The sequence below is a fragment of the Pseudophryne corroboree genome, chromosome 11, assembly GCF_028390025.1.
Source record: "Pseudophryne corroboree isolate aPseCor3 chromosome 11, aPseCor3.hap2, whole genome shotgun sequence".
Lineage (NCBI taxonomy): Eukaryota > Metazoa > Chordata > Amphibia > Anura > Myobatrachidae > Pseudophryne > Pseudophryne corroboree.
The window spans coordinates 200,036,352-200,063,134 of record NC_086454.1 but is presented as its reverse complement, the minus strand read 5'-3'; the positions used below and the strand labels follow the sequence as shown (position 1 = coordinate 200,063,134).

Below are 26,783 nucleotides of genomic sequence, written 5' to 3'. Positions count from 1 at the left end.
GCTGTAGCTGTGGAAACCAGGTCCGTCAGCCCATCCCCAAACAATACATCACCCTTATAGGGTAGTACTTCCATATGTTTTTTGGAATCCGCATCACCCGTCCATTGGCGAGTCCATAAGGATCTTCTCGCTGAGATAGACATAGCATTGGCCCTAGAAGCCAGCAATCCAATGTCCCTTTGAGCATCCCTCATAAATAAGACTGCGTCTTTTATATGGGGTAGAGTTAAGAATATAGTATCCTTATCCATATTATCAAAATGATCTGTCAGCTCATCTGTCCAAGCTGCAATTGCGCTACACACCCATGCCGACGCAATTGTCAGTCTTAGCACAGCCCCCGTATGAGAATAAATACACTTTAAGGTAGTTTCTTGCCTGCGATCTGCAGGGTCCTTAAGGGCCGCTGTGTCAGGAGACGGTAGCGCCACTTTCTTGGACAAGCGCGTCAGGGCCTTGTCCACAGTGGGGGATGATTCCCAAATCTCCCTGTCCTGCTTAGGGAAGGGGTATGCCATATAAATTCTTTTGGGGATCTGCGGTCTCTTTTCCGGAGTCTCCCAAGCTTTTCCGAAGAAATCATTTAATTCATGAGATGTGGGAAAATTAATAATCTGTTTCTTTTCCTTAAACATGTGTACCCTTGTGTTGGGGACCAAGGGTTCATCCTCAATATGTAACACATCCCTTATTGCCACAATCATACACTGAATGGTTTTATTCACCCTAGGGTGCAATTTTACTTCATCGTAGTCGACACTGGAGTCAGAATCCGTGTCGGTAGTAGTGTCTTGTGTTAAGGGACGCTTTTGAGACCCCGATGGGCCCTGTGAGTCGGTCCAATCCGAGGATTGACCCCCTGATGTCCCCCCTAATTCAGCCTTATCAAGCCTTTTATGTAAAGATGCCACACTTGCATTCAACATATGCCACATGTCCATCCAATCCGGAGTCGGCACAACCGACGGGGACACATCACTCATTTGCTCCACCGCCTCCTTGGAGAAGCCCTCCGCCTCAGACATGTCGACACACACGTACCGACACCCCCCACACACACACAGGGATTAACCTATAAGGGGACAAAACCCCAACCAGGCCCTTAGGAGAGACAGAGAGAGAGTATGCCAGCACACACCAGCGCTTAAAAACACTAGAATATATATACCAGATAGCGCTTTTTATATATATAGCCTTAATTCCCACTCACTGCGTCTCCAAAGTGCCCCCCTCCTCTTTTTTCTAGCCTGTGAAGTTCAGCAGGGGAGAGATCAGGGAGCCAGCTTTTCCTCGTGCAGTTTCTGTGGAGAAAATGGCGCTGGTTAGTGCTGAGGATCAAGCCCCGCCCACCCGACGGCGGGCTTCGGTCCCAGTAAACTTATATAAAAAATGGCGGGGGATTTGTGGATTTACTGTGCCACAGCCTAATCCTGCTTATATTGCCACAAAAATGAGGACTATTGCTGCCCAGGGCGCCCCCCCCTGCGCCCTGCACCCTCAGTGCCTGCATGTGTGTGTGTACTGGGAGCAATGTCTTCTGCCGCCTGATGTCTTCTTGCCTTCTCATATTCACCTGGCTTCTATCTTCGGCATCTGTGAGGAGGACGGCGTCGCGGCTCCGGGACGAACCCCAGGTGAGACCCGTGTTCCGACTCCCTCTGAAGCTAATGGTGTCCAGTAGCCTTAGAAACAGTGCCCAACTTGACAAGCCAGCTCTGTTTCTCTCTCCTCAGTCCCACGATGCAGGGAGCCTGTTGCCAACAGGACTCCCTGAAAATAAAAAAACCTAACAAAATTCTTTAAAACAGAAAACTCTGGAGAGCTCTCTGCATTGTACCGTTTCTCCTGTGGGCACAAGATCTAACTGAGGTCTGGTGGATGGGCATAGAGGGAGGAGCCAGTGCACACCCATAGTCAAAGTTCTTTTTAGGTGCCCTATCTCCTGCGGAGCCCGTCTATACCCCATGGTCCTTACGGAGTCCCCAGCATCCTCTAGGACGTAAGAGAAAGATAAGTTGTCCATAGAGTTCAATCTTTGTTTTGATCCTATACTGTTATCAATTAGAAATTTATCCAACCCATTTTTAAACTCAATTACTGAGTCCGCTATTACTACCTTCTCTGGCAAGGTATTACAATCCTTACTGCTCTTATTGCAAGGAACCCCCTCCTTCTTTGGGTATTACATTTTTTATCTTCTAACCTCAGAGAGTGTCCGCATATCCTTTGTATAGGTCTCCTAATAAACAAATCATCTGACAGCTTCATGTATTGTCCCTTTATGTATTTATATCAATTGAAAATGTCTCCTCTTAGACGCCTTTTTTCAATTGAAAACATATTTAACCTGGTATTCCAGCGTCTCTAACCCCCTCATCAATTTCGTTGCTTGTCTTTGAACCCTTTCAAGCTCTAAGATATCTTTTTTATATTGTGATGCCCAAAATTGTACACAAAATTCAAGATGTGGCCGTACCAGTGATTTACATAATGGTACAATTACACTTTTATCCCTTGTCTCAATTCCCCGTTTTATGCAGGCTAAAACCTTATTTGCCTTTGTTGCTGCAGTCTGACAATGTAGACTGTTGTTAAATTTATTATCAATGTGCACCCCCAGATCTTTTTCTAAAACAGTTTCTCCTAAAATCTTTCCATTTAATTTGGCAGGTACTAAAGGCCTTTATAAATTTAGTGTATACACTAAAACCTGTGCCTTATATGTCCTGTTGGTCTAGTGGAATCCCTGACTGGAGCCAGCGTTGGGGTCCATCTCCTGGGACACACGGGCGGACCGCAATTTGACTGTGGGTCATTAAAGATGGGACCCTCTTACCTGCCCCCATATGCGAGCCACGTAGTCCTGGTGTCGCTACAGTGAGCGGTTATAGACACGGAATGCGGCCACTGCGCAAGTACCCGTCTTATCATTGGCCGTGCGGGAGTTTCAGAGCCAGCGGTGGGTGATGGAGCTGTAGCGCTGAAGTCTACAGAATTACAGCACTGACAAGCTCAGATAAACTTTTTAAATTTACAGCATTAGGCAGCCCCCTGTAATGGTGCATCACAGCTTCCAGCTGGCACCAACAAAAAACTGACCTGACTCAGCATAGAGGCAGGGTTATAGGGGAGAGAAGTCGAGCATTCTGGGAAGCCGAAAAGCTTAATTGTTTAGTGCCCGGACTCTCATCCACCTCCTGGAACCTTGATGTTCTCCCTGTGGAGTCCTATGAACCCCGAAGAAACCTTTCTTATCAATTAGAGAGTTCAACCCAGGTGACGCCAGTCATATATCAAGAGAGAAGTCCAGGTAGAGAGCATTTTGTCCCTACTGAAATGGGTGGTATGTGCACTCAATTATACAACCCCCCTTCACCCGAACCCGTGTCTTAAGTGACCCCCCCCCTCCCCCTCCCTCCCCAGGCTTAATCCGGCCCTGGATAAAGAGCTCTGAATTATGTTGGAACTAAAAGGAAGACAGGTATGGTTCATCAATGGGTGAAAAGACCTATTGTTGGCTAAAACAGGTGGCGGTGATCTAGCTTTCTAGCATGTGATAACCGTCACTGGTGTAATGTGCCAGCTTTTACCAGAAGTAATTTCTCCTTTGTATGGAAAGGCTATTTAGCAAGTACCACGGCGTAAAATTTTTGGTGGCTTGAGCAGACATGTCTAGTAAAGTTACTGCAGCATTAGGACAAGACAGGAAAGAAATGCATTAGAGAAGAGGTACAAAAATTTTCAGTTACTGGCATGTTCAGTGATGCATAATTGGTATGCATATACAAGTCCAGGCTTTCTGTAACTTGTGATGTTTCTTTGAATATAACTTCTCTTGACGTGACAAGTTTTCTTGTCTGCATGCTGCTCTTGGTGTCTAGAATACTTTACACTGTGTATAGACTTGTTTGATATTTGTGTGTCTGGGCCCATAACCTGTTAAGACAGTCCAGTGAATGAACCAGTGATGTAGTTTTTGGAGGACAGTAGATACAGTTGTACTCACTGTGTTACACTCGTCATACCATGAAGTGGAGCGGGGTTGTAGCAGATCGCCAGCTGGTGTCTGTATATGTAAATCAATAGCGGTGCAGGGTTGCTGGAACAGCAGTGAAAGCAAGTCAATGGCAGGATCTCCCTGGAGCTAAAGAGGAGACGTCGGACTCCCACTATGTCACTCTACACAGTAACAAGATGCCACTGCACATGCAGTACTATCTAAAGCAGTGATCTTAGTAAGGGAATAAAGCCTCCTGGAGGAACTAGCTTGGAGAATGCGCAGTAGTGCACCCCTGTACCAACAGGTATTCCCTTCCACTCGCAGTAACTGCGTGTTACCGTCTCTTCCACTGCATCATGGGCAAGTAACTTGCTGCCACCACTAGGATCCTACAGTGGTACTTGGAACCACTTTATTTACCCAGGCTCCTACACTGGTTTACTTCTGGGTACTTGTGGTCAAGCTTCTGTAACATCTCCTGGTTGGTGTTGACTGACTGCCCACTAGCCACTTCCTATGACCAAGCGCTATAATGTATATGTGGTAGTGAGCAGAGGCAGAGATACTGTAGGAAACATTGGGTTCAAACTCAGAAAAACCATAGAATAGAACCGTATGTTGTGCTACTCTGTCCAAATCTGAACGAGGATCATAGAGCTGAAACACACGTCAGGGTATATTTACTAAAGTGCGGGTTTATAGAATTGGAAATGTTGCCCATAGAAACCAATCAGATTCTAGCTATTATCTTCGACAAGGAGACTCGGTAGCACCAAGCGTCTTTTTTTGCATTTTTTTCCCTGTGAAAAAAAAAAAACGCAAGAAAACACATAAAAAGACGCTTGGCGCTACAGAGTCACATGGCATTCACACGTTGTGTAAAGCGACTTGTAGCACATGGAGCAAAGATGTAAGAGGACACATCTGTTCAAACAAAACTTACTTTGAGAATCGACAGGATGTTCATCCTTAGCTAAATCTTGTGAGCATAGTGAGGTTGTCTGTCGGGATATAAATAGGTAATGAGTTCTTATATAGATTTATACAAAATGTCTATGTAGCACCAGAGAAAAGCACGGTGTCCCATTGGCACTCTAAAATAAAACTGAGAGGTCCATGTACTAAGTGAAATTAAGGGGGCGCTAAGAGCAAGCTACCATAGTTAAAGTGCCAAAGTCCTAAAGGAGATGCCATACCCCAAGTGGATGAAAGAAAAACTTTAATGTTATGTAGTGCTACACAAAACAGTTTGGCGTCACCAAATGTGTTAATATATTTAGAGTCCCAAAAATAGTAATTAATGGAATAATGATCACTAAAACCCTTCCTGAATTCTACACTGCAAATATACTGAAATCTGTCAGGATGGATTTCCCTTTTAATGGAGGTTTCCTCTTTCTATAAGGATAACTAATATCACAATGTTATTATTTCCTTAAATATATGTTTTTCAACACTTTACTGTTATTGTTAAAATATTTTGTTTTGTTTTCTCGCTTTGGATATCTGGTGCGGTCCCTGTAGAATTCGATAGGTCTGTGATGTGCCCGCATATAAAAAGCTTGTGACCAATAGGCAGTGCCATCTATATAAACAGAACTTTGATGGCAGATAAGAACCACTTGGCCCATATAGTCTGCCGTAAACACAATTACATGCACACATGCGAATATTTTAATTCGGGAGACAATTATATTTTTGGATTCTGGGAGTAAACTGGAGTACCCAGAGGAATCCCACGTAAGCACGGGGAGAATATACAAACCCCACACAGTTAAGGGCCATGGTGGGAATTGAACCTATGACCTCAGTGCTGTGAGGTAGTAATGCTAACCATTACACCATCTGACAAAGCATATGGGATTGTTTACGGAAAAAAGGGCCTTTTGGTTTTGTCTGCAACCAGTGCCTAAGGCTGCCATCTGCTGGGGGCAGCACGGCAGGCCACCCTCGGCATCCGTCCCTCACATAAGAGTCGCTGATCCTTTTTCATGTAGCACCAGTGTGGGTAGGGCAGTTGTAAAGGTGCAGGGAGCAGCAGAGATAGTAGCTCCAACCACATTTGAATTGGGCTCATTGTCCCTTGACTTTGGAATATCTGCTACATTATCCATTGCATTTTTCCTTTAAGCACACACACAAAACTGCCGGTTCCCTAAAATGAGCTTTAGTATAGCTGATCAACGTTCATAATCTTGAAATGGTCTGAATGTCAAAATGCAGAATGTTTACAGGGTCTCCATGTTGACATTTCATATGTCACCATTCACAATGCTGGCGCTGATATAATGCCAACATGTTCCACGTGTCGACATTATGTTGACAGTGAGAATGTCAACAGTACTATTTACTTACCACAGCCTAACCATAACCGCAGCCTAACGCTAATCGTAACCAGAGTATAACCCCTACATTCAGCGACATACAACTTTTTCTTAAAATATGCATCTTAATCTGCTTCTTTATAGCTACTTAGTACACATCAGATAAAGGTGCAACATTAGGGGAAAAGTATGCAATAAGCGTCTAAACTGCAACAGAGGAGAAAGCTGTATGCTCCTAATATAGAAATGCCAAATGTTGAACATGTCAATATTTTGTAAATGTTGACGTGGCATGTTGCACGTCCATATTATGAACATGTCAACATTCTGAACGGAGTTGTCAACATTCAGAATTAATTCACCTTATAGTCTCAATATTCTGAATGTTGATAGTCTGTCGACAATGTGACTGCATACCCCATAAAAAGCATTAGTTAGGTTAATTTATGGTAACTGAGGACTAGTGCACTTGCCTTTGTGTTTAGTGCTATCCTGTGTACACATAAGGCAATTCAATGTAATCACATGCATGTCCCACCCTTATACATTAGTTGCAGAGCCAGCCTAATATTGAGCAATATCACCTCAGGTGTATGCCTAAAATGATAGTGATGTCCAAGGATTATTATAATGAAACTGAATCGCTCAGGGGTTCTCAACTGGTGATACACCCACAAAGACAATGGGCGGTATTCTATTAGCTGCTGTAAAACATTGGGTGCGGAAAACGTCAGTCTTTCCCCGATCAACTTTTTTTAATTTATTTTTTGTATTCTTTTTTACAGGCTACCATAAAAAAAATAATAGGAATACCTACCGGTAATTCCTTTTCTCGTAGTCCGTAGTGGATACTGGGGAACTGTACTTTAGTACCATGGGTATAGATCGGGTCCACTTGAGCCTGGCACTTTAAAACCTTTAGAGTGTGTGTGCATGTGTGTATGCGTGTGCTGGCTCCTCCCTCTATGCCCCTCCTACCAGACTCAGTCTAGGAAAACTGTGCCAAGGAGACGGACATACCATGAGAGAAGAAATATACACGGTGAGGCAACAAGCCAAGACACAACCCAACGAAACAGGAGCGCTAAACGAACAGAGGATAGCGACAACCAGCATAACAAGGACAGCAAAGCTAATCCCACATAGCAAAGGGGCCGCAACTGTGGCTCAACCAACACTTCCATCCAGTAAATAGGATACGAAGCACTGAGTATCCACTACGGACTACGAGAAAAGGAATTACCAGTAGGTATTAAATTACTATTTTCTCTTACGTCCTAGTGGATACTGGGGAACTGTACTTTAGTACCGTGGGGAAGTCCCAAAGCTTCCAAAACAGGTGGGAGTGGCCAAGGTGTCGAACCTGTAGAACTTCACAAACATGTTCGAACCAGACCAAGTAGCCGCTCGGCACAACTGTAAAGCTGAAACACCATGGGCAGCCGCCCAGGAAGAACCCACCAACTTTGTTGAGTGGACCTGAATAGACGTCGGCAAAGGCAGAGCTGCCGAAGTATAGGCCTGTTGAATAGATAGCCTGAGCCAACGAGCAATAGATTGCTTAGAAGCCGGCCTACCAATTTTGGTGGCATCATAAAGGACAAACAGCGAGTCAGACTTCCGAAAACGAGCTGTCCTTTTGACATAAATCCTCAGAGCCCTCACCACATCCAAGGACTCTAGGCCCACAGAAACATCAGCCAGCACCGGAACCACAATCGCCTGATTCAAGTGAAAGGCTGACACCACTTTAGGCAAAAACGGAGGTTGGGTCCTAAGCGCAGCCTCATGAAAAATCAAAGTACGGGCTCTTACAGGATAAGGCCCCCAATTCAGAAACCCGTCTTGCAGACGCCAACGCCAATCCTTTAACCCATGTAATTAATGGTTATCTTTAAGAATTTTAGCGTTAGTGGCACCCTCCATTCTTTTGCTGTTCCTATTGAAAGAGAATTGGTGTTTGTTCTCCCCTTATAGAGATGTACCAAGGAAACTTGTTCTTTTTACTGCGCAATTCTGGTATCGTTTCATTGTATTTTTTAGATGCCAATGCCAGCAACATGACGGTCTTCCAAGAGAGAAATTTAAATTCCACCTTCTGTAAAGGTTCAAACCAGTCCGACTGAAGAAAGGACAAAATCACATTTAGATCCCACGCAGCCGTGGGAGGGACGAAGGGCGGTTGCATATGAAGAACTCCTTTGAAAAAAGTCTGCACCTCCGGCAACAACGCAAGTTGCTTCTGAAAGAATATAGAGAGAGCCGAAATCTGTACTTTGATGGAGCCCAACCATAAGCCCATATCCACACCTGCTTGCAGGAATAGCAGAAAACGACCAATTCGGAATTCCACGGGAGAAACTTTTCTACCCTCACACCAAGAAACTATTTCTTCCAGATACGGTGGTAGTGTTTCGATGTAACCACCTTCCGGGCCTGTACCATAGTAGAAATAACCTTGTAAGGGTGACCCTTTCTGGCTAGTATCTCCCTCTCAACTTCCAAGCCATCAAACGTAGCCGCTGTAAGTCTGGATAGACGAATGGTTCTTGCTGAAGAAGATCCTTTGAAGTAGCAGAGGCCAGGGTTCCCCCGAAGACATGGTCAGGAGGTCTGTGTACCAGGCCCGTCGAGGCCAATCTGGGGCAATTAGAATTGCCTGAACGCTTTGCCTTTTGAGTCTTTTTAGAACTTTAGGAATCAGCGGGATTGGAGGGAACAGGTAAACAAACTGGAAAGTCCACTGCCACAGTCTGCAGATCCCTCGTTCTGGAACAGTAACGGCGTAGCTTCTTGTTGAGACGAGAAGCCATCAGGTCTATCTGCAGACACCGCCACCGGTGAACCAAATGGTGAAACATCTGAGGATGAAGGCCCCATTCCCCTGGATGGAGGTCGTCCCTACTGAAGAAGTCCGCTTCCCGGGCGTCCACCTCTGGAATGAATATGGCTGAGATGGCCCTTGCATTGGCCTCACCCAGAGGAGTATCTTTGACAACTCTCGCATTGCTGCCCTGCTTCTTGTTCCTCCCTGTCGGTTTATGTATGCCACCGCCGTGGCATTGCCTGACTGAACTTGGATGGTTTAATCCTGGAGAAGGTAGGAAGCTTGAAGAAGGGCATTGTATATTGCCCTTAGTTCCAGGACATCGATCGGTAGTGCAGATTCCCGACTCGACTACCGTCCCTGGAACTGGGTCCCTTGAATCACAGCCCCCCCAACCCCGGAGGCTGGCATACGTTGTCAGTAAAGTCCATGACTGGGTACTGAAACTCCTGCCTTCTACCAGGTGAGGAACTTGTAGCCACCACAACAGAGAAATCTGGGATTTCGGAGACAGGGCTCCGTCTGATGCATGTGAAAGTGAGACCCTGACCACTTGTGCAGCAAATCCAGCTGAAAAGGTCGGGCATGAAACCAGCCATATGGGAATGCATTGTATGTGGCCACCATCTTGCCCAGCAAGCGTATGCAAAGATATATTGAGACCTTTGGGGGGCCTGAGCACTAAGCGTACCATAGCTTGGAGAGATAAAGCCTTGTCCATAGGGAGAAACACCTTCTGAGACACCCTATCCAATATCATCCCCAGGAACTGAAGATGCTGAGATAGTTCCAAGTGAGTTTTTTGAAAATGTAGGATCCGTCAGCAGGTGAGTTGTCAGGTCAATGCTTTGCAGCAGATGTTCCCTGGACATTACCTTTATCGGGAGATCGTCCAAGTAAGGGACAATGTTGACACCCATTTTGCGCAGTTGTAGCATCATATCCGCCATGACCTTTATGAAGACCCGTGGTGCTGTGGAGAGACGAAAGGGTAAGGTCTGGAACTGGAAGTGGTTGTCGAAGGTGGCAAACAGGAGGTAAGCCTGATAAGGAGGCCACACAGGGATGTGTATGTAAGCATCCTTGACATCTAAGGTCACTAGAAATTCCCCTTCCTCCAGACCGGACACCACTGCCTGAAGAGATTCCATGTTGAATTTGAATACCCGCAGATAAGGGTTCAACACCTTCAGATTTAAGATGAGCCGTACCGAACTGCCCGCCTTTGGCACAACAAAAAGACTGGAGTAAAAACCCCTGTTGTGTAACGGAGGAGGTACTGGAACCACAACTCCCGTCTGTAAAAGTTTCTGAATTACTTCTTGCAAGGCAACTTGCTGCGGGTAAAGCTGGCAAGCTTGACTTGAAAAATCTGTGAGGAGGAAGTGTTTGAAATTCCATCCGGTATCCGTGAGAAATGAGGTCCCTCACCCAAGGATCCCAGCAGGACTTTGCCCACACGTGGGCGAAGTATTGAAGGCGAGCACCTACCGGAAAGTCGCCCTGTTGTTGAAGCCAACAGTCACGCGGAAAGCTTTGTGGTAGAGGTTCCGGGGGTTTAGTCCAAGGAAACTGCAGCTGCATGTTTTCGAGACTTACCACGAGATCCCCTAGGAGCACTGGAGGCTCCGCGGCCTTTGCCTCTGAACCTCGCCACATGAAAGGACTGCAAGGAAGGTCCAGAGTAAGGGCGCCTAGCAGGTGGCGCAGCCGATGGCAGATAGGTTGATTTACCCGCCGTCGCCTGAGAAATCCATTTATTTAATTTGTAACCAAACAAGGCATCACCTGTAAAGGAAATATTTTCCAACCCCTTTTTGGAATCAGCATCCGCTGACCATTGATGTAACCATAGAGATCAGCGGGCCAAAACCGCCATAGCAGTAGTACGCCCATTTATCTGACACAATTCTTTTACAGCTTTGCTCATAAAGTTTGCAGCATCTTGTGTATGTTGCAGTAGTGTAATAACCTCATCCTGGGGCAGCAAGTCAAATCCATTAATAACATTATCAGACCACTTGACCACTGCCCTTGAAATCCAACCACAAACTATCATGGGACATTGTGCTGAGTCTTTCAGGGATATAGACCCAGGTACTGGCAGTACCAATTTTCTAGACCAGGCCTGGCCAACCTGTGGCTCTCCAGATGTTGTGAAACTACACATCCCAGCATGCCCTTGTACTGTTCTAGCATTCCTTAATAGCAAAACTGTGGCAAAGCATGATGGTACTTGTAGTGTTATAACAGCTGGAGAGCCACAGGTTGGCCAGGCCTGTTCTAGACAGTCTGGACACAGACGTATCGACTGATGGGGGGGGGGGGGGGGGGGGGGGAGGTGGTTTCTCATGCCTTCCTGTCATCAGCTGGGAGGGGGGGGAAATAGGATTTTAATACCTACAGGTAAATCCTTTTATATTAGTTCCTAGAGGATGCTGGGGATGCTTCAAGAACCATGGGGTATAGACGGGATCCGCAGGAGACATGGGCACACTATAAGACTTTGAATGGGTGTGAACTGGCTCCTCCCTCTATGCCCCTCCTCCAGACTCCAGTTAGATTCTGTGCCCAGTGAGACTGGATGCACGCTGAGGAGCTCTCCAGAGTTTCTCAGGAAAAAGACTTAGTTAGGTTTATTATTTTCAGGGAGACCTGCTGGCAACAGGCTCCCTGCATCGTGGGACTGAGGGGAGAGAAGCAGACCTACTTCTCTGAGTTCAAAGGCTCTGCTTCTTAGGCTACTGGACACCATTAGCTTCAGACGGTTCGATCACTTGGTGCGCATAGCTGCTTGTTCCCGGAGCCGCGCCGTCACCCCCCTCACAGAGCCAGAAGACAGAAGAAAGAGAGGTACTGTAGTATGCGCTGCGATACTAAAGTTGTGTCAAAATCAAGTAATTGTCACAGTGCCCCCGTCACAACAGGGGGAAGGTTTTTATTCGAGCCTGTTCGTGGTCCCGAAGCCGGATGGCTCAGTCAGACCCATTCTGAACCTAAAATCCCTCAGTTTCCTTCTAAAAAAATTCAAATTCAAGATGGAATCTCTCCGAGCAGTGATCTCCAGTCTGGAGGAGGGGGATTTTATGGTGTCGGTTGACATAAAGGATGCCTACTTACACGTCCCCATATATCCTCCACATCAGGCTTATCTGAGGTTTGCTGTTCAGGATTGTCATTACCAATTTCAGACGTTGCCATTTGGTCTGTCCACGGCTCCAAGGATTTTCACCAAAGTAATGGCGGAAATGATGGTTCTCCTGCGCAAGCAAGGAATCACAATTATCCTGTACTTGGATGATCTCCTCACATGGTTGGCTCCTAAACTTGCCAAAATCACAGTTGGTTCCGACGACACGGCTGTCGTTCCTGGGTATGAGTCTGGATACAGAATTGCAGAGTGTTTTTCTTCCAGTGCAAAAAGCTCTGGAAATACAGAACTTGGTAAAACAAATTCTGAAACTGGCAAGAGCAGAGGTTCTCAAACTCGGTCCTCGGGGGCCCACACAGTGCATGTTTTGCAGGTCTCCTCACAGAATCGCAAGTGAAATAATTAGCTCCACCTGTGGACCTTTTAAAATGTGTCAGTGAGTAATTAATACACCTGTGCACCTGCTGGGTTACCTGCAAAACATGCACTGTGTGGGCTCCCGAGGACCGAGTTTGAGAACCTCTGGGCAAGAGTGTCGATTCTCCAATGCACTCGGTTGCTGGGGAAGATGGTGGCGGCCTACAAGGCCATTCAGTATGGCAGGTTCCATGCCGGGGTGTTTCAGTGGCATCTGTTGGACAAGTGGTCCGGGTCTCACCTGGACATGCACCGGAAAATAATCCTATCTTCCAGAACCAGGGTCTCCCTTCTGTGGTGGCTGCACAGTTCTCACCTTCTGGAGGGACACAGGTTCGGGATTCAGGATTGGATCCTGGTGACCACAGATGCAAGTCTCCGAGGCTGGGGAGCAGTCACACAGGGGAAAAATTCTCAGGGAAAATGGTCAAGCCAGGAAGCTTGTCTGCACATAAACATTCTGGAATTAAGGGCAATTTACAACAGCATTTTGCAAGCGGAACATCTTCTTCGCGGTCTGCCCGTCTTGATTCAGTCAGACAACATAACAGCAGTGGCGTGCATAAACCGCCAGGGCAGAACAAAGAGCAGAGCGGCGATGGCCGAGGCCACGAAAGTTCTTCGCTGGGCGGAGACACATGCAAGCGCTCTGTCAGCAGTTTTCATTCCAGGAGTGGACAACTGGGAAGCAGACTTCCTCAGCAGACACGATCTCCATCCGGGAGAGTGGAGTCTTCATCAAGAGGTCTTTGCCTCAACAAGAGATTGTTCCTGGTCGAGGGACACTCAATCAATAGAGGGGGACGCTCTAGTGACACCATGGGTGTTTCCGTCGGTTTATGTGTTCCCTCCACTTCCACTCATTCCAAAGGTGATAAAGATTGTCAGAAGAACAAGGGTTCAGGCAATAATCATTGTTCCAGACTGGCCAAAGAGGGCCTGGTATCCAGATCTACAGGAGTTACTCATAGAAGATCCCTGGCCTCTTCCTCTACGGGAGGACCTGTTCCAACAAGGACCGTTCATCTATTAAGACTTACTGCGGCTGCGTTTGACGGCATGGCGGTTGAACGCCAAATCTTAGCCTGAAAGGGTATTCCCAGTGAAGTCATTCCCACACTACTTCAGGCTAGAAAGGAAATAACGGCAGAGCATTACCACCGTATTTGGAGGAAATATGTGTCTTGGTGTGAATCCAAGAAGGCTCCTACGGAAGAATTTCAGTTGGGGCGTCTGCTCCATTTTTTTGCAAGCAGGTGTGGATGCGGGCCTAAAGTTAGGCTCTATTAAAGTACAAATTTCGGCCTTATCAATTTTCTTTCAGAAAGAATTGGCCTCACTTCAAGAAGTTCAGACCTTCGTGAAAGGCGTGCTGCACATCCAACCTCCATTTGTGCCTCCTGTGGCACCGTGGGATCTTAATGTGCTATTGCAGTTCCTGCAATCTCATTGGTTTGAACCTTTGCGTAAGGTTGAGTTAAAATTCCTTACTTGGAAAGTAGTCATGTTGTTGGCCTTGGCGGGTATCTGAGTTGGCGGCTTTGTCTCACAAAAGCCCCTATTTAATCTTCCATGCTGATAGAGCAGAGTTGAGAACTCGTCAGCAATTTGTGCCAAAAGTGGTTTCATAATTTCACGTGAACCAGCCTATTGTGGTACCAGTGGCTACTGGCGCCTTGGCGGAATCGAAGTCTCTCGATGTGGTTAGAGCTTTGAGAATCTATGTCGCCAGAACGTATGAGAAAAAAGGATAACCTCTGAGGAGTTTTGATTTTTTTGTCAGGGTTTACCCATGCCTCCCTGGCCACAGAGTTTAATTGCTTTGATACAGGAAAAGTGGCTGAGGATTTTGGTTTTACATTAAAGTACAATTCTTCATCTGGTTCTCCCTCTGGATCGGGTATGTTAAGAACCTCCCTCACAGCCTTCACCCAGGGTGACAGAGAGCTGTCCTCCTCCATATCATCAGTGTCATCCACATTAGGCAGGTCAGAATCACAATCAGACTGGAGCACCTGTGGCAGTGAGCATTTATGTGAAATCAACAGAGGGGGCTGAGAAGCCTTTCTGGTATCTGCTGCTTTAGCCATACAATCAACAGACTGTCTTAACACCTGTCTCTCCTTCCTAGCTGCAGTTAGTTTTGAATTAACACTATGAATCATGCTCTTAAAAGCATCTAACCAATCAGATGCCTGAGAACTGCTTCCCCTTGGGGAAATGAACACTGGGGGTCATTCCGAGTTGTTCGCTCGTTGCCGATTTTCGCTATGCTGCGATTTGTTGCAAATTGCTCATGCGCAAGGCACGCAGGACGCATGCGCTTAGTTATTTAACATAAAACTTAGCAGTTTTGCTGTGGATCCTGCGGCGCTTTCAGTTGCACTGTTGTTCGATAATTGATTGACAGGAAAGGGGCGTATCTGGGCGGCAACTCAGCGTTTTCCCGGCGTTTGCAAAAAAACACAGGCCTGTCAGGGAAAAACCCGGGAGTGTCTGGAGAAATGGGGGAGTGGCTGCCCGAACGCAGGGCATGTTTGTGACGTCAAACCAGGAACTAAACGGACTGAGCTGATCGCAATCTGTGAGTAGGTCTGGAGCTACTCTGAAACTGCAAAGAATTATTTAGTAGCAGTTTTGATAATTTTTCGTTCGCTATTCTGCTAAGCTAAGATACACTCCCAGAGGGTGGCGGCCTAGCGTGTGCAATGCTGCTAAAAGCAGCTAGCGAGCAAACAACTTGGAATGAGGGCCACTGTTCACACATGAGGGACCCATCAGAAGAAGGGGTAGAATTACAAGCAGTACATATAACTTTCTCAGCAGACATGATTTTACACTGACAATACAGTTAAATCCACTGAACACCTCCACACAGACCCTAGAGAGCCCCTGGAGTGACACAGAGAAAGGAGGCCAGCGCACAAACACAGCAGCGCAGTGTATAATTGTATATAAGGATCACACTATCTACTGTGGCAGTGAGCCGTTTATGTGTGTGTGCCACCACTGATGCGCTCCCCCCCCCCCCCCAACCCCGTCTATGACCTTCTGGTGCCAGTACAGAGTCTGAACAGCCTGGGTCCGTGGAGGAACAGCTTGCATGCAGTCTTGTGATCCGCAGCAGCAGGAAATGGTGCCTTTCCCACCTCTGGTCCCGCTTTCCGGGAAGCCTCGCTCCAGTAATGGCGTGCGGTCCCTATTAATTATACTGGCTGTATACATGTTAAACATAGTAAAATAACATATGTCAGATGCAGAGCACCCTGTGGAGTTACAAACTCTTCCAAGCCAGTGTGGACCGCGGCGGGACCCCGGTTTTAACACTCTTCGGCATCTGTTAGAGCAGGGATGGGGAACCTTCGGCCCTACAGCTGTTGTTAAACTACACATCCCAGCATGCCCTGCAGCAGTTTTAGCATGGCCAAATAGCAAAACTGTGTAGTTCAACAACAGCTGGAGGGCCAAAGGTTCCCCATGCCTGTGTTAGAGGGTGGCGGCTTGCTGCTGGTGTGTGCGCACACAGTGTGGTGTGTGAAACAGCACTTCAGGAGCTCAGTGTCCCGTCAGCAGGGATTACAAACCATTAACCATCAGGAGGTTGGTTCGGTCCCCCCTCTAAGTCCCACGAAGCAGGTAGACTGTTTTCCATCCAGTGCTACCTGAAAAAAAAAAAACTTAAGGAAACTCTCTGGAGCACCAGAGAAATGCACCCGGCTCCTTGGGCACATTTTTCTAAACTGAGTCTGGTAGGAGGGGCATAGAGGGAGGAGCCAACCCACACATACACACACTAAAGGTTTAAAAGTGCCAGGCTCCAGTGGACCCAATCTATACCCGCGGTACTAAAGTACAGTTCCCCAGTATCCACTAGGACGTAAGAGAAATGCCCTTTCTCCCAAAAACACACAGGTTAAGTGAAACCTGTGTGTTTTCATAAGAAACAGCCCTGGTTTCGCCTACCCGAGACAGGTGAAATAAAATCACACAGATAAGCCGCGGCTCACACCGGCTTATTGTGGCCAGTAGGATAACCCACGGCAAGACTTTTAGCAGCAGTAATATTCCGTGACTAATAGCTACCACCAAAGGAGGTAGTCAAACTCGAGTACAATTATCTTGTGTGCACTCTGCACTGTGCTTATTTGGTGGGAAGGGAAGGGAAGGGGGCCCGGGTGACTTATACATCTGAGACCAGGATGACTTACCTCCTCTGGTTACTATCACCAGCAGCAGCATCATGGTGGGCAGGCAAAACAGGGCAGCAGAGCCCATACCTCCCAACATTGCACCCTGAAATAACTAAAATCAAGAATACAGAATCCTGAGTAAAGGTGCATACAGACTAGGCGATACTGTAAACAATATAATTCATTTTTACCCTCCTGAGTGATATTGCTTACAATATTGCTCAGTGTGTACGCTATGAACGATACCTGATGTGCGCACGCAGCTCAATCTGACTATATCGTCAGAAGCTGCATGTTCGGGCCGGCCACGGCATGACGTCACTGTGCGATACCGCAGTGTGTATGCATTATGTCAGCGGCCCGGGAGGGGAGGGGAAACACTATGCAATATCACTCATGGGGCCAGATGTACTAAGCCTTGAAAAGTGATAAATATCACGGTGATAAAGTACCAGCCAATCGGCTCCTAACTGTCATTTTTCAAACACAGCCAGTGACATGGTAGTTAGGAGCTGATTGGCTGGCAGTTTATCACGGTGAAATGTATCACTTTTCAGGCTTAGTACATCTCCCCCATGGAGCGTATCGCACAGTGTGTACCCATCATAACGCTCATAATCAATCCCCTAACCTTGCCAACTGACACTCATATCTAATCGGGTGGTATTCATGTGACAAGCGGTCAGCAGACCGACAGTCACATGACATCCCTCAAAATCCCGCCCCCTCACTATCTTGACGGTCAGCATGCTGATCAACAGGGAGCATTTCCACTTGTTGGTATCCACGACAGCCATAGAGTGGGAATAGAGCCCGTGGCAACCGCAGCGTGGCGAGCCAGCAAGGGGCTAGCTGCACTTGCCACTCCCCACCGGGATCCCAGCGTCGGTATGCTGCCGGGAACCACGAGTCGGTATGCGGACTGGCTGTCAGAAGACCATCGGTCAGCCATACCACACCCATCTAATCAAATGACATTCCCGACAGTCACTCATATACAACCCCCTGACTTTATGGAGAAAAACGTCAGTCAGTCAGACAGGACCATTCGGTGTAACTAGTTACCAGTAGAGATGAGCGCCTGAAATTTTTCGGGTTTTGTGTTTTGGTTTTGGGTTCGGTTCCGCGGCCGTGTTTTGGGTTCGACCGCGTTTTGGCAAAACCTCACCGAATTTTTTTTGTCGGATTCGGGTGTGTTTTGGATTCGGGTGTTTTTTTTCAAAAAACCCTAAAAAACAGCTTAAATCATAGAATTTGGGGGTCATTTTGATCCCAAAGTATTATTAACCTCAAAAACCATAATTTCCACTCATTTTCAGTCTATTCTGAATACCTCACACCTCACAATATTATTTTTAGTCCTAAAATTTGCACCGAGGTCGCTGTGTGAGTAAGATAAGCGACCCTAGTGGCCGACACAAACACCGGGCCCATTTAGGAGTGGCACTGCAGTGTCACGCAGGATGTCCCTTCCAAAAAACCCTCCCCAAACAGCACATGACGCAAAGAAAAAAAGAGGCGCAATGAGGTAGCTGTGTGAGTAAGATTAGCGACCCTAGTGGCCGACACAAACACCGGGCCCATCTAGGAGTGGCACTGCAGTGTCACGCAGGATGTCCCTTCCAAAAAACCCTCCCCAAACAGCACATGACGCAAAGAAAAAAAGAGGCGCAATGAGGTAGCTGACTGTGTGAGTAAGATAAGCGACCCTAGTGGCCGACACAAACACCGGGCCCATCTAGGAGTGTCACTGCAGTGTCACGCAGGATGTCCCTTCCAAAAAACCCTCCCCAAACAGCACATGACGCAAAGAAAAAAAGAGGCGCAATGAGGTAGCTGACTGTGTGAGTAAGATAAGCGACCCTAGTGGCCGACACAAACACCGGGCCCATCTAGGAGTGTCACTGCAGTGTCACGCAGGATGTCCCTTCCAAAAAACCCTCCCCAAACAGCACATGACGCAAAGAAAAAAAGAGGCGCAATGAGGTAGCTGACTGTGTGAGTAAGATAAGCGACCCTAGTGGCCGACACAAACACCGGGCCCATCTAGGAGTGGCACTGCAGTGTCACGCAGGATGTCCCTTCCAAAAAACCCTCCCCAAACAGCACATGACGCAAAGAAAAAAAGAGGCGCAATGAGGTAGCTGACTGTGTGAGTAAGATAAGCGACCCTAGTGGCCGACACAAACACCGGGCCCATCTAGGAGTGGCACTGCAGTGTCACGCAGGATGGCCCTTCCAAAAAACCCTCCCCAAACAGCACATGACGCAAAGAAAAAAAGAGGCGCAATGAGGTAGCTGACTGTGTGAGTAAGATAAGCGACCCTAGTGGCCGACACAAACACCGGGCCCATCTAGGAGTGGCACTGCAGTGTCACGCAGGATGGCCCTTCCAAAAAACCCTCCCCAAACAGCACATGACGCAAAGAAAAAAAGAAGCGAAATGAGGTAGCTGACTGTGTGAGTAAGATAAGCGACCCTAGTGGCCGACACAAACACCGGGCCCATCTAGGAGTGGCACTGCAGTGTCACGCAGGATGGCCCTTCCAAAAAACCCTCCCCAAACAGCACATGACGCAAAGAAAAATAAAAGAAAAAAGAGGTGCAAGATGGAATTGTCCTTGGGCCCTCCCACCCACCCTTATGTTGTATAAACAGGACATGCACACTTTAACCAACCCATCATTTCAGTGACAGGGTCTGCCACACGACTGTGACTGATATGACGGGTTGGTTTGGACCCCCCCCAAAAAAGAAGCAATTAATCTCTCCTTGCACAAACTGGCTCTACAGAGGCAAGATGTCCACCTCATCATCATCCTCCGATATATCACCGTGTACATCCCCCTCCTCACAGATTATCAATTCGTCCCCACTGGAATCCACCATCTCAGCTCCCTGTGTACTTTGTGAAGGCAATTGCTGCTGGTCAATGTCTCCGCGGAGGAATTGATTATAATTCATTTTAATGAACATCATCTTCTCCACATTTTCTGGATGTAACCTCGTACGCCGATTGCTGACAAGGTGAGCGGCGGCACTAAACACTCTTTCGGAGTACACACTTGTGGTAGGGCAACTTAGGTAGAATAAAGCCAGTTTGTGCAAGGGCCTCCAAATTGCCTCTTTTTCCTGCCAGTATAAGTACGGACTGTGTGACGTGCCTACTTGGATGCGGTCACTCATATAATCCTCCACCATTCTTTCAATGGGGAGAGAATCATATGCAGTGACAGTAGACGACATGTCCGTAATCGTTGTCAGGTCTTTCAGTCCGGACCAGATGTCAGCATCAGCAGTCGCTCCAGACTGCCCTGCATCACCGCCAGCGGGTGGGCTCGGAATTCTGAGCCTTTTCCTCGCACCCCCAGTTGCGGGAGAATGTGAAGGAGGAGATGTTGACAGGTCGCGTTCCGCTTGACTTGACAATTTTCTCACCAGCAGGTCTTTCAACCCCAGCAGACCTGTGTCTGCCGGAAAGAGAGATCCAAGGTAGGCTTTAAATCTAGGATCGAGCACGGTGGCCAAAATGTAGTGCTCTGATTTCAACAGATTGACCACCCGTGAATCCTTGTTATGCGAATTAAGGGCTCCATCCACAAGTCCCACATGCCTAGCGGAATCGCTCCGTGTTAGCTCCTCCTTCAATGTCTCCAGCTTCTTCTGCAAAAGCCTGATGAGGGGAATGACCTGACTCAGGCTGGCAGTGTCTGAACTGACTTCACGTGTGGCAAGTTCAAAGGGCATCAGAACCTTGCACAACGTTGAAATCATTCTCCACTGCGCTTGAGACAGGTGCATTCCACCTCCTATATCGTGCTCAATTGTATAGGCTTGAATGGCCTTTTGCTGCTCCTCCAACCTCTGAAGCATATAGAGGGTTGAATTCCACCTCGTTACCACTTCTTGCTTCAGATGATGGCAGGGCAGGTTCAGTAGTTTTTGGTGGTGCTCCAGTCTTCTGTACGTGGTGCCTGTACGCCGAAAGTGTCCCGCAATTCTTCTGGCCACCGACAGCATCTCTTGCACGCCCCTGTCGTTTTTTAAAAAATTCTGCACCACCAAATTCAAGGTATGTGCAAAACATGGGACGTGCTGGAATTTGCCCATATTTAATGCACACACAATATTGCTGGCGTTGTCCGATGCCACAAATCCACAGGAGAGTCCAATTGGGGTAAGCCATTCCGCGATGATCTTCCTCAGTTGCCGTAAGAGGTTTTCAGCTGTGTGCGTATTCTGGAAAGCGGTGATACAAAGCGTAGCCTGCCTAGGAAAGAGTTGGCGTTTGCGAGATGCTGCTACTGGTGCCGCCGCTGCTGTTCTTGCGGCGGGAGTCCATACATCTACCCAGTGGGCTGTCACAGTCATATAGTCCTGACCCTGCCCTGCTCCACTTGTCCACATGTCCGTGGTTAAGTGGACATTGGGTCCAGCTGCATTTTTTAGGACACTGGTGAGTCTTTTTCTGAGGTCCGTGTACATTTTCGGTATCGCCTGCCTAGAGAAGTGGAACCTAGATGGTATTTGGTAACGGGGGCACACTGCCTCAATAAATTGTCTAGTTCCCTGTGAACTAACGACGGATACCGGACGCACGTCTAACACCAACATAGTTGTCAAGGCCTCAGTTATCCGCTTTGCAGCAGGATGACTGCTGTGATATTTCATCTTCCTCGCAAAGGACTGTTGAACAGTCAATTGCTTACTGGAAGTAGTACAAGTGGGCTTACGACTTCCCCTCTGGGATGACCATCGACTCCCAGCAGCAACAACAGCAGCGCCAGCAGCAGTAGGCGTTACACGCAAGGATGCATCGGAGGAATCCCAGGCAGGAGAGGACTCGTCAGAATTGCCAGTGACATGGACCTGCAGAACTATTGGCATTCCTGGGGAAGGAGGAAATTGACACTGAGGGAGTTGGTGGGGTGGTTTGCGTGAGCTTGGTTACAAGAGGAAGGGATTTACTGGTCAGTGGACTGCTTCCGCTGTCACCCAAAGTTTTTGAACTTGTCACTGACTTATTATGAATGCGCTGCAGGTGACGTATAAGGGAGGATGTTCCGAGGTGGTTAACGTCCTTACCCCTACTTATTACAGCTTGACAAAGGGAACACACGGCTTGACACCTGTTGTCCGCATTTCTGTTGAAATAGTTCCACACCGAAGAGCTGATTTTTTTGGTATTTTCACCAGGCATGTCAACGGCCATATTCCTCCCACGGACAACAGGTGTCTCCCCGGGTGCCTGACTTAAACAAACCACCTCACCATCAGAATCCTCCTGGTCAATTTCCTCCCCAGCGCCAGCAACACCCATATCCTCCTCATCCTGGTGTACTTCAACACTGACATCTTCAATCTGACTATCAGGAACTGGACTGCGGGTGCTCCTTCCAGCACTTGCAGGGGGCGTGCAAATGGTGGAAGGCGCATGCTCTTCACGTCCAGTGTTGGGAAGGTCAGGCATCGCAACCGACACAATTGGACTCTCCTTGTGGATTTGGGATTTCGAAGAACGCACAGTTCTTTGCGGTGCTACTGCTTTTGCCAGCTTGAGTCTTTTCATTTTTCTAGCGAGAGGCTGAGTGCCTCCATCCTCATGTGAAGCTGAACCACTAGCCATGAACATAGGCCAGGGCCTCAGCCGTTCCTTGCCACTCCGTGTGGTAAATGGCATATTGGCAAGTTTACGCTTCTCCTCCGACAATTTTATTTTAGGTTTTGGAGTCCTTTTTTTACTGATATTTGGTGTTTTGGATTTGACATACTCTGTACTATGACATTGGGCATCGGCCTTGGCAGACGACGTTGCTGGCATTTCATCGTCTCGGCCATGACTAGTGGCAGCAGCTTCAGCACGAGGTGGAAGTGGATCTTGATCTTTCCCTAATTTTGGAACCTCAACATTTTTGTTCTCCATATTTTAATAGGCACAACTAAAAGGCACCTCAGGTAAACAATGGAGATGGATGGATACTAGTATACAATTATGAATGGACTGCCGAGTGCCGACACAGAGGTAGCTACAGCCGTGGACTACCGTACTGTACTGTGTCTGCTGCTAATATAGACTGGATGATAATGAGATGTAGTATGTATAAAGAAGAAAGAAAAAAAAACCACGGGTAGGTGGTATACAATTATGGATGGACTGCCGAGTGCCGACACAGAGGTAGCTACAGCCGTGGACTACCGTACTGTACTGTGTCTGCTGCTAATATAGACTGGTTGATAATGAGATGTAGTATGTATGTATAAAGAAGAAAGAAAAAAAAAAACACGGGTAGGTGGTATACAATTATGGATGGACTGCCGAGTGCCGACACAGAGGTAGCTACAGCCGTGGACTACCGTACTGTACTGTGTCTGCTGCTAATATAGACTGGATGATAATGAGATGTAGTATGTATAAAGAAGAAAGAAAAAAAAACCACGGGTAGGTGGTATACAATTATGGATGGACTGCCGAGTGCCGACACAGAGGTAGCTACAGCCGTGGACTACCGTATTGTACTGTGTCTGCTGCTAATATAGACTGGTTGATAATGAGATGTAGTATGTATGTATAAAGAAGAAAGAAAAAAAAACCACGGGTAGGTGGTATACAATTATGGATGGACTGCCGAGTGCCGACACAGAGGTAGCTACAGCCGTGGACTACCGTACTGTACAGTGTCTGCTGCTAATATAGACTGGATGATAATGAGATGTAGTATGTATAAAGAAGAAAGAAAAAAAAAACACGGGTAGGTGGTATACAATTATGGATGGACTGCCGAGTGCCGACACAGAGGTAGCTACAGCCGTGGACTACCGTACTGTACTGTGTCTGCTGCTAATATAGACTGGATGATAATGAGATGTAGTATGTATGTATAAAGAAGAAAGAAAAAAAAACCACGGGTAGGTGGTATACAATTATGGACGGACTGCCGAGTGCAGACACAGAGGTAGCTACAGCCGTGGACTACCGTACTGTACTGTGTCTGCTGCTAATATAGACTGGTTGATAATGAGATGTAGTATGTATGTATAAAGAAGAAAGAAAAAAAAACCACGGGTAGGTGGTATACAATTATGGATGGACTGCCGAGTGCCGACACAGAGGTAGCTACAGCCGTGGACTACCGTACTGTACTGTGTCTGCTGCTAATATAGACTGGATGATAATGAGATGTAGTATGTATAAAGAAGAAAGGAAAAAAAAACCACGGGTAGGTGGTATACAATTATGGATGGACTGCCGAGTGCCGACACAGAGGTAGCTACAGCCGTGGACTACCGTACTGTACTGTGTCTGCTGCTAATATAGACTGGATGATAATGAGATGTAGTATGTATGTATAAAGAAGAAAGAAAAAAAACCACGGGTAGGTGGTATACAATTATGGACGGACTGCCGAGTGCCGACACAGAGGTAGCTACAGCCGTGGACTACCGTACTGTACTGTGTCTGCTGCTAATATAGACTGGTTGATAATGAGATGTAGTATGTATGTATAAAGAAGAAAGAAAAAAATAAGAATTTACTTACCGGTAATTCTCTTTCTCGTAGTCCGTAGTGGATGCTGGGAACTCCGTAAGGACCATGGGGAATAGCGGGCTCCGAAGGAGGCTGGGCACTCTAGAAAGATCTTAGACTACCTGGTGTGCACTGGCTCCTCCCACTATGACCCTCCTCCAAGCCTCAGTTAGGTACTGTGCCCGGACGAGCGTACACAATAAGGAAGGATTTTGAATTCCGGGTAAGACTCATACCAGCCACACCAATCACACCGAACAACTCGTGATATGAAAACACAGTTAACAGCATGAAACGATAGAGCCTCTCAACAGATGGCTCAACAATAACCCGATTTAGTTAACAATAACTATGTACAAGTATTGCAGATAGACCGCACTTGGGATGGGCGCCCAGCACCCACTACGGACTACGAGAAAGAGAATTACCGGTAAGTAAATTCTTATTTTCTCTAACGTCCTAGTGGATGCTGGGAACTCCGTAAGGACCATGGGGATTATACCAAAGCTCCCAAACGGGCGGGAGAGTGCGGATGACTCTGCAGCACCGAATGAGAGAACTCCAGGTCCTCCTCAGCCAGGGTATCAAATTTATAGAATTTTGCAAACGTGTTTGCCCCTGACCAAGTAGCTGCTCGGCAAAGTTGTAAAGCCGAGACCCCTCGGGCAGCCGCCCAAGATGAGCCCACCTTCCTTGTGGAATGGGCATTGACAGATTTAGGCTGTGGCAGGCCTGCCACAGTATGTGCAAGCTGAATTGTACTACAAATCCAACGAGCAATAGTCTGCTTAGAAGCAGGAGCACCCAGCTTGTTGGGTGCATATAGGATAAACAGCGAGTCAGATTTTCTGACTCCAGCCGTCCTGGAAACATATATTTTCAGGGCCCTGACAACGTCTAGCAACTTGGAGTCCTCCAAATCCTTAGTAGCCGCAGGCACCACAATAGGCTGGTTCAGGTGAAACGCTGACACCACCTTAGGGAGAAACTGGGGACGAGTCCTCAATTCTGCCCTATCCATATGAAAAACCAGATAAGGGCTTTTACATGATAAAGCCGCCAATTCTGACACTCGCCTGGCTGATGCCAGGGCCAATAACATGACCACTTTCCACGTGAGATATTTCAGATCCACGGTTTTTAGTGGCTCAAACCAATGTGATTTCAAGAAATTCAACATCACGTTGAGATCCCACGGTGCCACAGGAGGCACAAATGGGGGCTGAATATGCAGCACTCCTTTCACAAACGTCTGAACTTCAGGTACTGAAGCTAGTTCCATTTGAAAGAAAATCGACAGAGCCGAGATCTGTACTTTAATGGAGCCTAGTTTTAGGCCCATATTCACTCCTGCTTGCAGGAAATGCAGAAATCGACCTAGTTGAAATTCCTCTGTTGGGGCCTTTTTGGCCTCGCACCATGCAACATATTTCCGCCATATGCGGTGATAATGTTTTGCCGTAACATCTTTCCTGGCTTTAATAAGCGTAGGAATGACTTCCTCCGGAATGCCCTTTTCCTTCAGGATCCGGCGTTCAACCGCCATGCCGTCAAACGCAGCCGCGGTAAGTCTTGGAACAGACAGGGGCCCTGCTGTAGCAGGTCCTGTCTGAGCGGCAGGGACCAAGGGTCCTCTGAGATCATCTCTTGAAGTTCCGGGTACCACGCTCTTCTTGGCCAATCCGGAACCACGAGAATTGTGTTTACTCCTCGCTTTCTTATTATTCTCAGTACCTTTGGTATGAGAGGTAGAGGAGGGAACACATACACTGACCGGTACACCCACGGTGTCACTAGGGCGTCCACCGCTATCGCCTGAGGGTCTCTTGACCTGGCGCAATACTTCTCTAGTTTTTTGTTTATGCGGGACGCCATCATGTCCACCTGTGGACGACCCCATTGATTTACAATCATTTGGAAGACTTCTGGATGAAGTCCCCACTCTCCCGGGTGGAGGTCGTGCCTGCTGAGAAAGTCTGCTTCCCAGTTGTCCACTCCCGGGATGAACACTGCTGACAGTGCTAGTACATGATTCTCCGCCCATCGGAGAATTTTTGTGGCTTCTGCCATCGCCGTCCTGCTTCTTGTGCCGCCCTGTCGATTCACATGGGCGACTGCCGTGATGTTGTCTGACTGGATCAGCACCGGCTGGTGTAGGAGCAGGGATTTTGCTTGACTTAGGGCATTGTAAATGGCCCTTAGTTCCAGAATATTTATGTGAAGGGCAGTCTCCTGACTTGACCATAGTCCCTGGAAATTTCTTCCCTTTGTGACTGCCCCCCAGCCTCGTAGGCTGGCATCCGTGGTCACCAGGACCCAGTCCTGTATGCCGAATCTGCGGCCCTCCAG

General features: G+C 47.4%; 1 protein-coding gene across 6 annotated transcripts in view; it reads right to left on the bottom strand.

Annotated features, from left to right (window-relative positions):
• The window catches only part of RASGRP2 (RAS guanyl releasing protein 2), a 432,595-nt gene that overhangs the window by 340,456 nt on the left and 65,356 nt on the right, over window positions 1-26,783 (bottom strand). For 2 of the 6 annotated variants that reach the window (XM_063945211.1, XM_063945213.1), the window contains exon 2: window positions 4,944-5,001. The exons of the other annotated variants lie outside the window; for them this stretch is intronic. The gene's annotated coding sequence lies outside the window, so the exon portion shown is untranslated. The remainder of the gene's footprint in view (window positions 1-4,943; window positions 5,002-26,783) is intronic. 6 annotated transcript variants of the gene reach the window in all.